The sequence below is a fragment of the Carassius carassius genome, chromosome 6, assembly GCF_963082965.1.
Source record: "Carassius carassius chromosome 6, fCarCar2.1, whole genome shotgun sequence".
Taxonomy (NCBI): Eukaryota; Metazoa; Chordata; class Actinopteri; order Cypriniformes; family Cyprinidae; genus Carassius; species Carassius carassius.
The window spans coordinates 2,573,445-2,585,712 of NC_081760.1; positions in this window are offsets into that span (position 1 = coordinate 2,573,445).

Genomic DNA, 12,268 nt, shown 5'->3' on the forward strand with positions numbered 1-12,268 from the left:
CTTTGTGAGTACTCTCCTCACTCTCTTTCCCTCTCCATCATTACAGTCTGTAATACAGTTGTTGCATTGTGTAGGAGGCTGTAAGTCATTATCACCCTGCATTGTTCCCAACACAGTGTGTTCAGCCACAGTCTCCTTACAGTTTTCACAAAAATTGTGGAGAACAAAGCAGGCGTAAATGACAAAGGGCAGGTCCTGCAAGTTGATGTCCATAGGCCTTTTCAGTGCAGCAAATCGTGTACACTCCCAGGCCACTTTATCATAACATCCATAAATCTGTACTTATAATCACAGACCGACTGTACATTGAGAGAATGTTTGCCTTTCCTGTTGATGTAGTCCATCGAGTTGGCAGACGGCTGCTTGATTTCTATGTGTGTGCCGTCGACTGCTCCCAAACACTGTGGCATGCCATGAGCATGATGGAAACGCAAAACCAGATCCTCGGCCTCGGACTCCGTAAAAGGCAACTTGATGTACTTTGGACCCAGGTGGACAGCGATCGCTTTGCACGTTTGCCTGACAACAACAGACACAGCCTGTTGCGACACGCTGAAGGCGTTAGCAGTCTTCCTTGGCCGTCCCTCGTCGCTCAAATAATACAGAGTTAACGCAACCCTTTTGAGTGTAGTAATTGGTGCCCTCATGTTTGTTGTTTGCCCTTCAATATACGGACTGAGTTCCTCGCTCAGGGCGACGAGAGATGCTTTGGACATGCGGAAATTCTCCCTCCATTCATGTTCACCAACAATGCCATTGACAAAGTTGTCCCACCAACTGCTAGTTCTACCTGGTCTTATCCAAAATTTTCTCCTGGTTGGTCTCCTGGCTGTCTTCCGCGGTGGATCTAAGAGCATGTGGCGTATGGTGTTGTCCATTATCGCTTGTTGCTCACCACAATTGCATAGAAGCAATAGATTTTGCTGTAATAAAGCCAGTAGGCTTAGTAGCTTCTGCAGCAGGAACATAATCATGTAGTCCGCCATTATTGTTGTTGCTGTTATGTGTGACGCAGCCTTTCTAGACTAGAGCAATTATTAAATATCTTTCTTGTTCCCCCTTTTTTGTTACATATACATGGCTAAAATGTGCCTAATATTTCTATAATATTTCTATAGGCTAATGAAATAATACCGGCATTTAAAAAAAAAAAATTCATTAGGCTATTTTTGGTGCCCCCTCAGCACTTGGTGCCCTACGCACAGTAATATCGCCGTTAATCTATTCTCAAAGTTGGGTTGGGAGCTGGGTCTATACTAAGCAAGCTATGATGACTTTCACCTTGATATTTTATATAACCGACTGGCTGAGGCCAGCCTAAAAAGATGCTCAGGACAGTTGACGGGCCACTGCTGCGCATCGTCACGAAAGCTTATCTTTTTCACATGTTTTTAAGCCTTACCGCTTGTCGATTTAAACATTAAAGCACTTAAACTCACGCAGAGAAAGGCGTCTCAAAACACTTGAACATCGAATTTGCTTATTTTTGCTCTTGTGCCGAAAAATACATACAAAATATGTCAAAATATCCACCTTGGAAATTATGCTCGAAAAAACTGTCAGTTATTTCTTAAGTGAAAGTAAACCGTTGAGGAAAAAAAGGGGATGTGATTTTTGATTCAAGATGCAGCAGAGGTTAATTACTCAAAGTGATTGCTTTGAGTCACTGTTTCAAATTTAAATATGAATTTACAAAAAATATAAATGATAATATTGATGTATATCAATTTTAAAACAATTGTAAAAAATGAATAACCTCAAAAGTCTTAGGCTCTTGAATTATCAATATATTGATTAACCTCCTTAAGGTGAATTAGCTCATTATCAGGTAAATTAAAGTTGGAATTAGCGTATTAGAGTCACTAAATTACAGCCAATATTTTAAAAGTTGTTGAGAGGCAAGACAAGACACAAGAATGATTCAAGAATGTTTATTTATATATATATATATATATATATATATATATAGAGAGAGAGAGAGAGAGAGACATAGACATAGAGGAAAGACAAAGGGAAAATGAAGTGTATAGCCACCAGGATCAACAGAAAGAGTGAGGGCCTGAAGAGAAATGCATGATGGGTTATCTAAACACAGAGGGCTTTTTATGCATGACAAGTTTGTCCTTGTGCACCTGCCCACAGAGAGGAAGATATAAGAGAAAGTAAATTAATAAATCTTTAATTAAATCGAGTTTTCAGTGGACATGTTGTGCCTTAGGCACGACTGAGTTTTAGGTGAAGTGTAATGATTTCACACTTACAGGGTACAAGTGTGCACAAATGGAAGAATGGCTCCATTAGAAACAATTAAAACATACGCATGTGTTCACGGAAACAGGAAGGTGAGAGATCATTTTTGTGAGAGTGAAAGCACAGGATGCCTATGTGTGCGCCTGTGTCCCTCATTATGTGCGAGATGAAAGGACGAGAGAATCTTTTAGCAACTCTGCACTTTAGTTAGGGTTATTATCAACACTCATTGTTCTCAAAATGTGTGTGTGTAAGTGTTAGTTTGGGTGTGAGTTTACGGTTGTTCTCAAGCAAAAGAGATTATGGTCATTTCGTGCTGAAAGGCAGACATGTTTTTAGTGTTGATGATAATAAATATCGACAAATCAGCATATAAGAATGATTTTTGAAGGATCATGTGACACTAAACCCTGAAGTAATCATGCTGAAAATTCAGCTTTACAATGATAAATGTAAATTTTCACTTAAGAATTTTAAATGCAGCCAGATTGAGCAACAACAACATAATAATAACAATAATAAAATTAATAATAGTAATAGGACAAGCACAATTAGTCAGATGATATATTAAATACCAAACATTAAATCCATCAATGAATGAAATATTCAGCTTGGAACGCTGACTGCTTACTTATCTTGTGGGAAATGTCTCCCTCTGCTGGTTTGTCATGGACAATACAGTCCAGTGCAGTTTTCAAATTCACCTCTGGGTGACAGTATTGTATAGCAACAAATGAAAGGAACTGCGTCCACTTCATAACCTTGATATATATTACTCAATGCAATGCTGCATACATAGATACTCTTGAAATAATTCACTTTTTCCACTTTATATCTGAGCTCAGTTGAAACTGACTTCTTTTTGTAGGAGCTGTAACCAGTAGGAGCACATTAAAGTTAAAAGGCTCTGTCATTCAGAACTGTAAAATGACTTGATACATAACACTGATATAGTAATAAGCTGTTAACAGTGGTCAAGTAACATCAAAAATGTGTATCTTGGTAGCAAATCTGAAATCATCTGAAAAATCTGAAACCAACAACAGTGGAAGGTAAGCACTGATGATCCTGAGATTGTGTTCATGTTTCTTTCTGAATATAGGTTTACCCTGAAAAAACATTTAAGAGGAAATAAGTTGAGTCATTCATGAGTGTGTGAAAGTTCATTGTGTGAAGCGAAAATGAGAAATCTAGGTTTATCATGAAATTTGTCTGTCATTGTGTCCTCCTTTATTACTTATGAGAGAACCATGAGAATGTCTGCTTGTGGGTAAACACTGACATTATTTACTAAAGTTGACAGAGAAAAAAAAATCTGACAGTAAAAAGGTGGAAAACTGATCATTAATATAACAGTTGGTGAAAATGGTTCACCTTTTATATTACTACAGTTCTCTGTGTTTCAGAAAGACTGTCAGTATTTGTGTTTTGCTCGATGACTGCGTAGCCCGTTTCTTCTTTGGCTTCACTCTGAATGATTTTCATTACACAGTATACGAAATAAATTTGTTCTACAGGAATACAACCCTAATACAACATGCCTTTAAACAGTCTAGTCAGTATTATTCAGCCGCTTTATTGCTTTGTTCAGGAACTAATTACCCTCCTCCAGCTCCTTCTTTCGTTCACAGTTAGGACTTGGCTTTCAGATATCCCTCTTTGAATCAGACCCCTTTATCTTGAATTATGTTGTTACATATCTACTACATTAATGTTTATCCTAAGAGGGTTATCACTGCTCTCCCTGCTCTTATCCATGCTAGGCTATATGGATGGACAGGGAGATTTTTTTCCCCATAACAGAACCATACCACCAGTCCAAACTGTACGCCAATTGTCAATCATCTTTGACGATAGTGGTCCTGGCAGAACTGGCCATATTAGCCTATATCTAAAATCTTCCATGAGAAATAATTTACAACCGGTCAATCATAATCAATATTGATATCTAGCGGACTGTACCACTTATCACACGGCTCAGCTGCTTGATGGGTTGTATCATTTCAAAGCTTATATAATATATTTATATTATCCCCCAGCTCTTATCTGCTAAATGCAAATATATGACAGAAAGATATTAAAGGTCCCGTTCTTCGTGATCCCATGTTTTAAAGTTTAGTTAGTGTGTAATGTTGATATTAGAGTATAAATAATATTTGTAAAATTCTAAAGCTCAAAGTTCAATGCCAAGCGAGATATTTTATTTAACAGAATTCGCCTACATCGAACGATCAGTTTGGACTACATCCCGCTAGTTCCTGCAGTAATGACATCACTAAAACGGGTTTTTGACTAATCTCCGCCCACATGAATACACAAAAAAGGGGCGTGGTCTTGTTGCGCTCGCACGGAGAAGGAGGAGGAGTTGCGTTTGAAGAGTGCGTTTGTCGCCATGTCGTCGAAACGCTGTTATTTTCATCTCGGAGTCCAATCATCTTTGTTTGGGCTTCCCAGGGACGCTGTACTTAGAGATCAATGTATACAATTTTTGTTTAACTCGGTTCCCGAAAATTATAATCCACATGTAAAACTATGTTCAGCACATTTTGCTGAGGACAGCTTCCTCAATCTCAATCGGTTTAATGTCGGATTCGCACAAAGATAATTCTTGAAAGATGGAGCAGATCCCTCTTTGTCTGGAGAAGGCGCTGTTTATGGACCACAAACGGTAAGTGTATTTTATTATTTAAGTTGGTGCGTTTAACAGTTTCTGTAACTTATTACTCAAAGGGCAACTGTTTAGCTTTGTTAACTAGATTTTCATGCGCATATCGTCAGTAAAGGTGTTCTTTCTTAGATTAGAAGTACATCTCCAGCACGTGCGTTCAGATCAGGATTGCCAGGTTTTCAAAACAAATCCTGCCCACTTGCTTCTCAAAACTAGCCCAATCACGTTTCCAGGAGGGCAACGTGCGCTTTATGGGGGAAGTCGTGGCCTAATGGTAAGAGAGTCGGACTCGCAATCGAAGGGTTGTGAGTTCGAGTCTCGGGCCGGCAGGAATTGTGGGTGGGGGGAGTGCATGTACAGTGTTCTCTCCACCCTCAATACCACGACTTAGGTGCCCTTGAGCAAGGCAATGAACCCCCAACTGCTCCCCGGGCGCGCTGCCCACTGCTCCGGGTGTGTGTTCACAGTATGTGTGTGTTCACTGCTCTGTGTGTGTGCACTTCGGATGGGTTAAATGCAGAGCACGAATTCTGAGTATGGGTCACCATACTTGGCTGAATGTCACGTCACTTCACTAAGCTGCTGTCGAATCACAACACAGGAACCGCTGGCACAATCAGTGCTTCTGAAGGAGGGACTTTCTAGAACAAGAAAGACATCAGCCCGTTTTATGACAGTGAAAACAGTGGTATATACAGATAAGTGAATTGTGTGAAAAATACTGTGTTTTTTTAAACGTGAAACTGTTACGATCGGAGACCCAGTGAAACGCAGGAGACGAGAGATCCAATCGCAGTATGGGTTTTAATGGGTAATCCAAAGAGAAATCAACAAGCAGGGGTCAAAATCATAAATCAATCAAACAAAAAAACGAACAGGAAAGGAACAGGAACGGGAACAGGAACTCGGAAGATGAGGAACTCGGAAGGCAAGGAAACTGGGTGACGGAAAGAAAGGACTCCATGCAGACAAACAGAAAAGGACTGGTTAATATAGGGAGGATAATGACCAACAAGTGAAGACACCTGAGTGCAATTAACAGGAGTGCAATTACTGTGATGAATGGACAAGGCTTTGTGGGAATTGTAGTGCCTACGGTGAGGTGCCTATGGGGAAGTGAGACCACTAGTGGAGACTCAGGGAAACAGAGACCAGACAGCGTGACATTACCCCCTCCTCCACGGAGCAGCAGAGACCAAGGAACACAGAGACCAAGAGGGAGGTGGAGCGGCAGAGGACCAGGGGGAGGGACGGAGGGCCAGGTAAAATGGGGAAAACAGAGACAATAAGTGCAAAACACAAAAACAAGGATCCCAGGAGGGAGGTGGACTGGCGGAGGACCAGGGGGAGGGACGGAGGGCCAGGTAAAATGGGTAAACAGACACAAGAAGTGCAAAAAACTAAAACAAAGAGCCCAGGAGGGAGGTGGACCGGTGGAGGATCAGGGGGAGGGACGGAGGGCCAGGTCCATAGAGGGAAACAGAGAGAAATATAAAGATAAGAGGCCAGGAGGGAGGTGGAAACAGAGAGAAGAGGAGCAAAAAACAAAAAACAAAACAAAACAACAACAAAACACAAGTCCAGGAAGGACATAACGTTCAGTGTCCCAGGGCCGAACCGACAGGGCAGGAATCCAGAGAGGACCAAGGTGGAATTGGAGCAAGACAGAAGCCCACCCGGGCGGCGCAGAAGACCACCACTTCCGTGCGGTCGAGACAGAAGCCCACCAGGGCGGCGCAGAAGACCACCACAGTGGGATCGATGACACCGGAGAGAAATTCTGGTTAGGCAAGTCTGAAACAGAGAACATGAACAAGTTAAGGGTGGCCTCCGTGGCTACGACAGGATCAGTCGAGCGCTCAGAGAGTTCCGCTGAGACGTGACGAGGCTCTGGAAGTCCTGCAGAAAAGAGGAGATGCTCTGGTAGTTCAACCGAGACAAGGAGAGGCTCTAGTAGTTCAGCAGAGACGTGGGGAGGCTCTGGTAGTTCCGCAGAGGCGTGGAGAGACCTTGATAACTCCGTGGTGTTTAGACTTTGCCCATGAAGAACACCGGTGACTTGACTTTGCCCATGAAGATTACCGGTGACTAGCCCTGACTCTGGAGTGTCAACGGTGACTAGCCCTGACTCTGGAGTGTCAACGGTGACTTGACCTGACTCGGGAGTGTCAACGGTGACTTGACCTGACTCGGGAGTGTCATCGGGAACCTGACTCGACTCTGGAGGGTCAACGGGAACCTGACTCGACTCTGGAGGGTCAACGGGAACCTGACTCGACTCTGGAAGGTCCACGGGAACCTGACTCGACTCTGGAAGGTCCACGGGAACCTGGCTCGACTCTGGAGGGTCAACAGAAACCTGGCTCGACTCTGGAGGGTCAACGAGAACCTGACTTGACTCTGGAGGGTCAACGAGAACCTGACTCGACTCTGGAGGGTCAACTGTGGCGGCCATCTTGGGCAGTGGCGTTGGGCTGACGACCACCTTGTGCTGTGACGCTGGGCTGGCAGACATCTTGTGCAGTGGCGCTGGGCCGGCGGCCAACTTGTGCTGTGGCACTGGGCTGGCGACTACCTTGTGCTGTGGCGCTGGGCTGGCGACCATACTGTGCAGTGGTGCTGGGCTGGCGGTCCTCCTGTTTGCAGTCCCCGGTTCAGAATCGGCCATCCAACCGGGAGAGACAGGAGTGGCTGGGGCATCCCACGGAAGCCGATGCTGCAAGTAGCACACGAATTCCCAGAAACCAAATGTGTCCAACTGATCCATTTCTATGCGAGGTACCGGTTCATCCAGACCGGTGTTGAAAATGTCCTTAAGGACCGCCTCATTATATCCCATACCCTCCGCCAAGGTCTAGAACACATGTGCCATGGCACCCACCTCATTGCCCTCTTGGGGGAAAGTGAACGGGAATGAAGTCCCACACCGCTGGATCTCGACATGATGGAGTCCTTCTGTTACGATTGGAGACCCAGTGAAACGCAGGAGACGAGAGATCCAATCGCAGTAGGGTTTTAATGGGTAATCCAAAGAGAAATCAACAAGCAGGGGTCAAAACCATAAATCCATCAAACAAATAAACAAACAGGAAAGGAACAGGAACGGGAACAGGAACTCGGAAGACGAGGAAACTGGGTGACGGAAAGAAAGGACTCCATGCAGACAAAAAGAAAAGGACTGGTTAATATAGGGAGGATAATGACTAACAGGTGAAGACTCCTGAGTGCAATTAACAGGAGTTCAATTACTGTGATGAAGGGACAAGGCTTTGTGGGAATTGTTGTGCCTACGGTGAGGTGCCTATGGGGAAGTGAGACCACTAGTGGAGACTCAGGGAAACAGAGACCAGACAGCATGACAGAATCATGAACACATGTTATATTGCACACTGTAAATACAATTAAAGCTTAAAAAAAAACACTAAAAATGTGACCTTTAAAGAGAAATGGAGTGACACAGAGGAGACCGTTGACAAAGGAATTATTAAATAAAGCTGTTATTTTTGTTTTCTTCACTTACAAAAAGTTCTCAGTCACTTCATATAACCCAGATTGCACGTCTGAGGGCAGATGGAGTATTCTGATGACAACTTTTCATTCCTTTTCTGGAAGTTGACACTGTTATTTACTTGGCAGTCTATGGGACAGTCTCAAGCCTCCAGGTTTTCATCCAAAATATCTTAAATTGTGTTCCGAAGATGAACGGAGCTTTTACGGGTTTGGAACGACATGGGGGTAAGTGATTAATGACAACATTTTGGGGTGGAGTAACGCTTTAATTTCACCCAAAAATAAAAATGAGCTCATGAATTACTCACCCTCAAACCATCTTACTGTAGATGAATGCAATCAGAATTATATTCAAATATGTTCTGGCTCTTCCAAGCTTAATGGCAGTGAATTTAAGTGAAGCGATCTCTAGCTTCTGCCATACACACCGTCTTACACACATTCAATAGAGAGAGTTCAATTAATATATTAGTATTTACTTCCTCAGCTTATGGAAGAGTTGCTTGACAGAAGCTTTGATTCATCATGTGACTTATTCATCACTGCCTGATTTTGGTGGTTGTCAGTTTATTACAAAGGTACAAAAAGACATTAGAATTTCAATAGGTGGGTATATTAACATTATATCAGTTAATGAAATATGTTTTTACTGTAACTTTTAGTTAAGGCTTTAAAAACCTAAATTTCAGGTGACCACAGCGGTCATTTAAAAAAAAATTTATAGTGAATGTCTTTCATTTATTTTCTTGAATTATTAATCAATTATGGAATTACATGAATCATTAAATACATTTATTTCAAGACAAATACATGTGGGCTGCCAACATTTTGAGCTAATTATTTCTGCATGACGTTTCAGCAGTTGGGATTCGCAGAGATTAAAGTTGTAATTATGAGTCGTACGAGGACGTGTATTTAACAAGAGGAATCTCATAATTCTGACATTGCACCAAAACTAAACTAGAAGCACAGATTAATGTAAGTTATCTCCCCCTTTCTTTTACATTCTCTGGACCTCAAACTAGACTTTGAAAAAGGCTGCTTCTAAATGTGATAACAGGGAAACGTTATCCTCCGTGGTGTGGTGTCTGTGAATGATTAAGCAGCTTGTGTAAACCGCTTTCTCTCTCTTTCTCTCTAATTTGTTTCTGTCCTGGCTCTTTTACGTCTTACATTTACCATTTTTGTTTTACAGGTATTTTTAAGACTTGGTTTACAAACCAATATGATCATATTTTCCTCCTTCTTCCTGCACTACCCTACACTGTACTCCGCCAGCCACCCCTCCTGTCTCTATCTCTCAGTATCAGTTGGTGATTAAGTATTGATATCAGTCTCAAGTGTCTCATATGATACTAGCTAAGTGACAGTACGCACCCACCCCCACACAGACACACGTTCAATACTACCCTAAAATTACATGTACATTTGGAATTGTGATCAAATGACAGACAGTAAATAAGTCCTGGTAAAGGTTCTGAGTCAGATCCTTCTGTTTGTGTTTGCCACAAGCATGAGAGTACAAGTATAATTGTGTAGATTTACATTACACCTCATTTTTATTTGTAAATGCGATTAATAAACAATTCTGTGTATGAGGTCAGTTGCATTTATGTCCACACATGTGTTCCAGCAGAGACACTACAGGTGTAGTTCCTCAACTATTAGACATATTCCACATGCCTGACTTTAAACAAATAAAATAAAAATTTTATTCAAAGTTTGTAAGTTTGACTTCAGTTTTATTGTTGTTTTAAAGAGTTTCAATTGATTAAAAGTGACAGTGCATATTATTACAGAAAGAACAGCATATATTTGAAATAGAATTTCTGTAATAATATGTACTGTTAATTTTAATCAATTCCACTGAAAAAGTCCATCTCCTGTTTTCCTCTTGCGTTTCCTCTTGTAGCTGTTTTGAACTGTGCACAATCTGTGCATAATTCCATCCTGATTTAAACCAGACTAACTAAATTATCACTTGAGAATGTAGTATTATGGAAATAGAAATCATATTTTAGCAGTAAGTAACGCAACGCTTTAAAGTTAAAGTCTTACAGATGGAATTTATTTCTTATGAACACGCAGCTTTTCTCTTTACAAGACATTAACTGATGGACTGGAGTGGTGTGGATTACTTGTGGATTATTGTGATGTTTTTATCAGCTGTTTGGACTCTCACTCTGACGGCACCCATTCATTGCAGGGCATCCATTGGTGAGCAAGTTATGGAATGCTACATTTCTCCAAAATTGGTTCTGATAAAGGAACAAACTCATCTACATCTCAGATGGCCTGAGAGTGAGTACATTTTTAGCAAATTAAAACTGAAAGATAATGGTAAATACATTTTTAATACATGTTTGGCTTTAGACATTTGTGCTTTTTACACATAATATTTACACCAGCATTAATATGATAAGTGGTACACTATTAAATTTCAAATAAGTATTGAAATAATCTAATTCATTGAAGTATAAGGTTATAGAACAAGGGTTCAAGATAATATAGCAGTGAGGAAAGAAAAGGAAAGCCAAATATGTAAAGTGAACCATGACACTATTTATACTAACAAACAGGATATGAAAAATGGGTGAGCATAATGAAACATGGGTGAATTCAATTTGCATAATACAGTGAAGAAAAAAAACTATATATAATCCAACATATTAAATGCATCCTTGCTAAATAAATGTATAACCTAACTTAAATATATAAAATAAAAATAAATTAAAAATCTTACCGACCCCAAACTTGTGAAAATGTGTGTACATGAACACGTATGAAATATTGAAAGATTTATGAGAATAATATATTAGAGAGAATGAGATAAAGAGCAGGCTTGTGTGATAAACAAATGTTAAATACTGCTTGGTACCCGGCAGTCATGTCACTGCAAGTCTGTCCGTCTGTCTCTGTTTTTCTCGGCATGTCAGAATGGTTTCTTTTCACTTCTCTCTTTCTTATTTTCTTCTCTTTTATTCTTAGGGGCTGTTTAAAAAAAATTGTTGGTTTATCATGTTTGAGGAAATTTTTGTTGGGATTCTTGTGTAACTTCAGAAGTAGCAATGTATGGTGAAATTGTGTCATCTAATGTCTTCTTGACAATTGCGACTGAGATGAATGGAAATGCTATCAGTCTTTTTATATTATAGATCTCTTTAAACCTGTCCAATACCACACCCGCTATTAAGTAACCTACAAAAAAAAAAAACACTGGAGATTCCAATCTGGATTTATTCTTCAGGGAACTTCATTCTGAGTAACAATGTTTGTCTTTCGTCATAACTAAAAAGGCAAAACAAAGGTTGTACTTCCTGGGACATCTCAAGAGGTTCATCATCGCATATTCCCAGTCATAATCCATAACTGTCTGGTACGAGTCAGTCATGGCATCTGAATCTAGCACACTGTACGCTCATCTAAGAAAATTTTTGGCTACGGTCTGCCCATTTGAATGAAGATTCAGGAAGTGTGCAGTCCAGATCATCAGCATCGCCATTACCATATTCAGATGGCTGAATCTGTTCTTTTTAAATACATGGAGCACTTTTCTTTTGTCTTTTCTTCTTCTTTTTGATTTTTTTGTCCCTTTGTTTGCATGTCTAAGGGTTGGGGTTCTAAACTGTGTAACACCCACAGAAGCACTGCACAGAAACATGAGCCACACCATCTGAAAAGAATCATCAATGATTCAAACACAATCCTCATGTTCTACTTCTCTCTGTCGCGCGCTATCACTAACACGCATGCGCAACATAGGCGTCTTTGTCCTGTACCCATCTTCATCTAAGAACTATGAACTTTTGGCTGAAAATTAGTTTATTTCAAAAGTTTTCA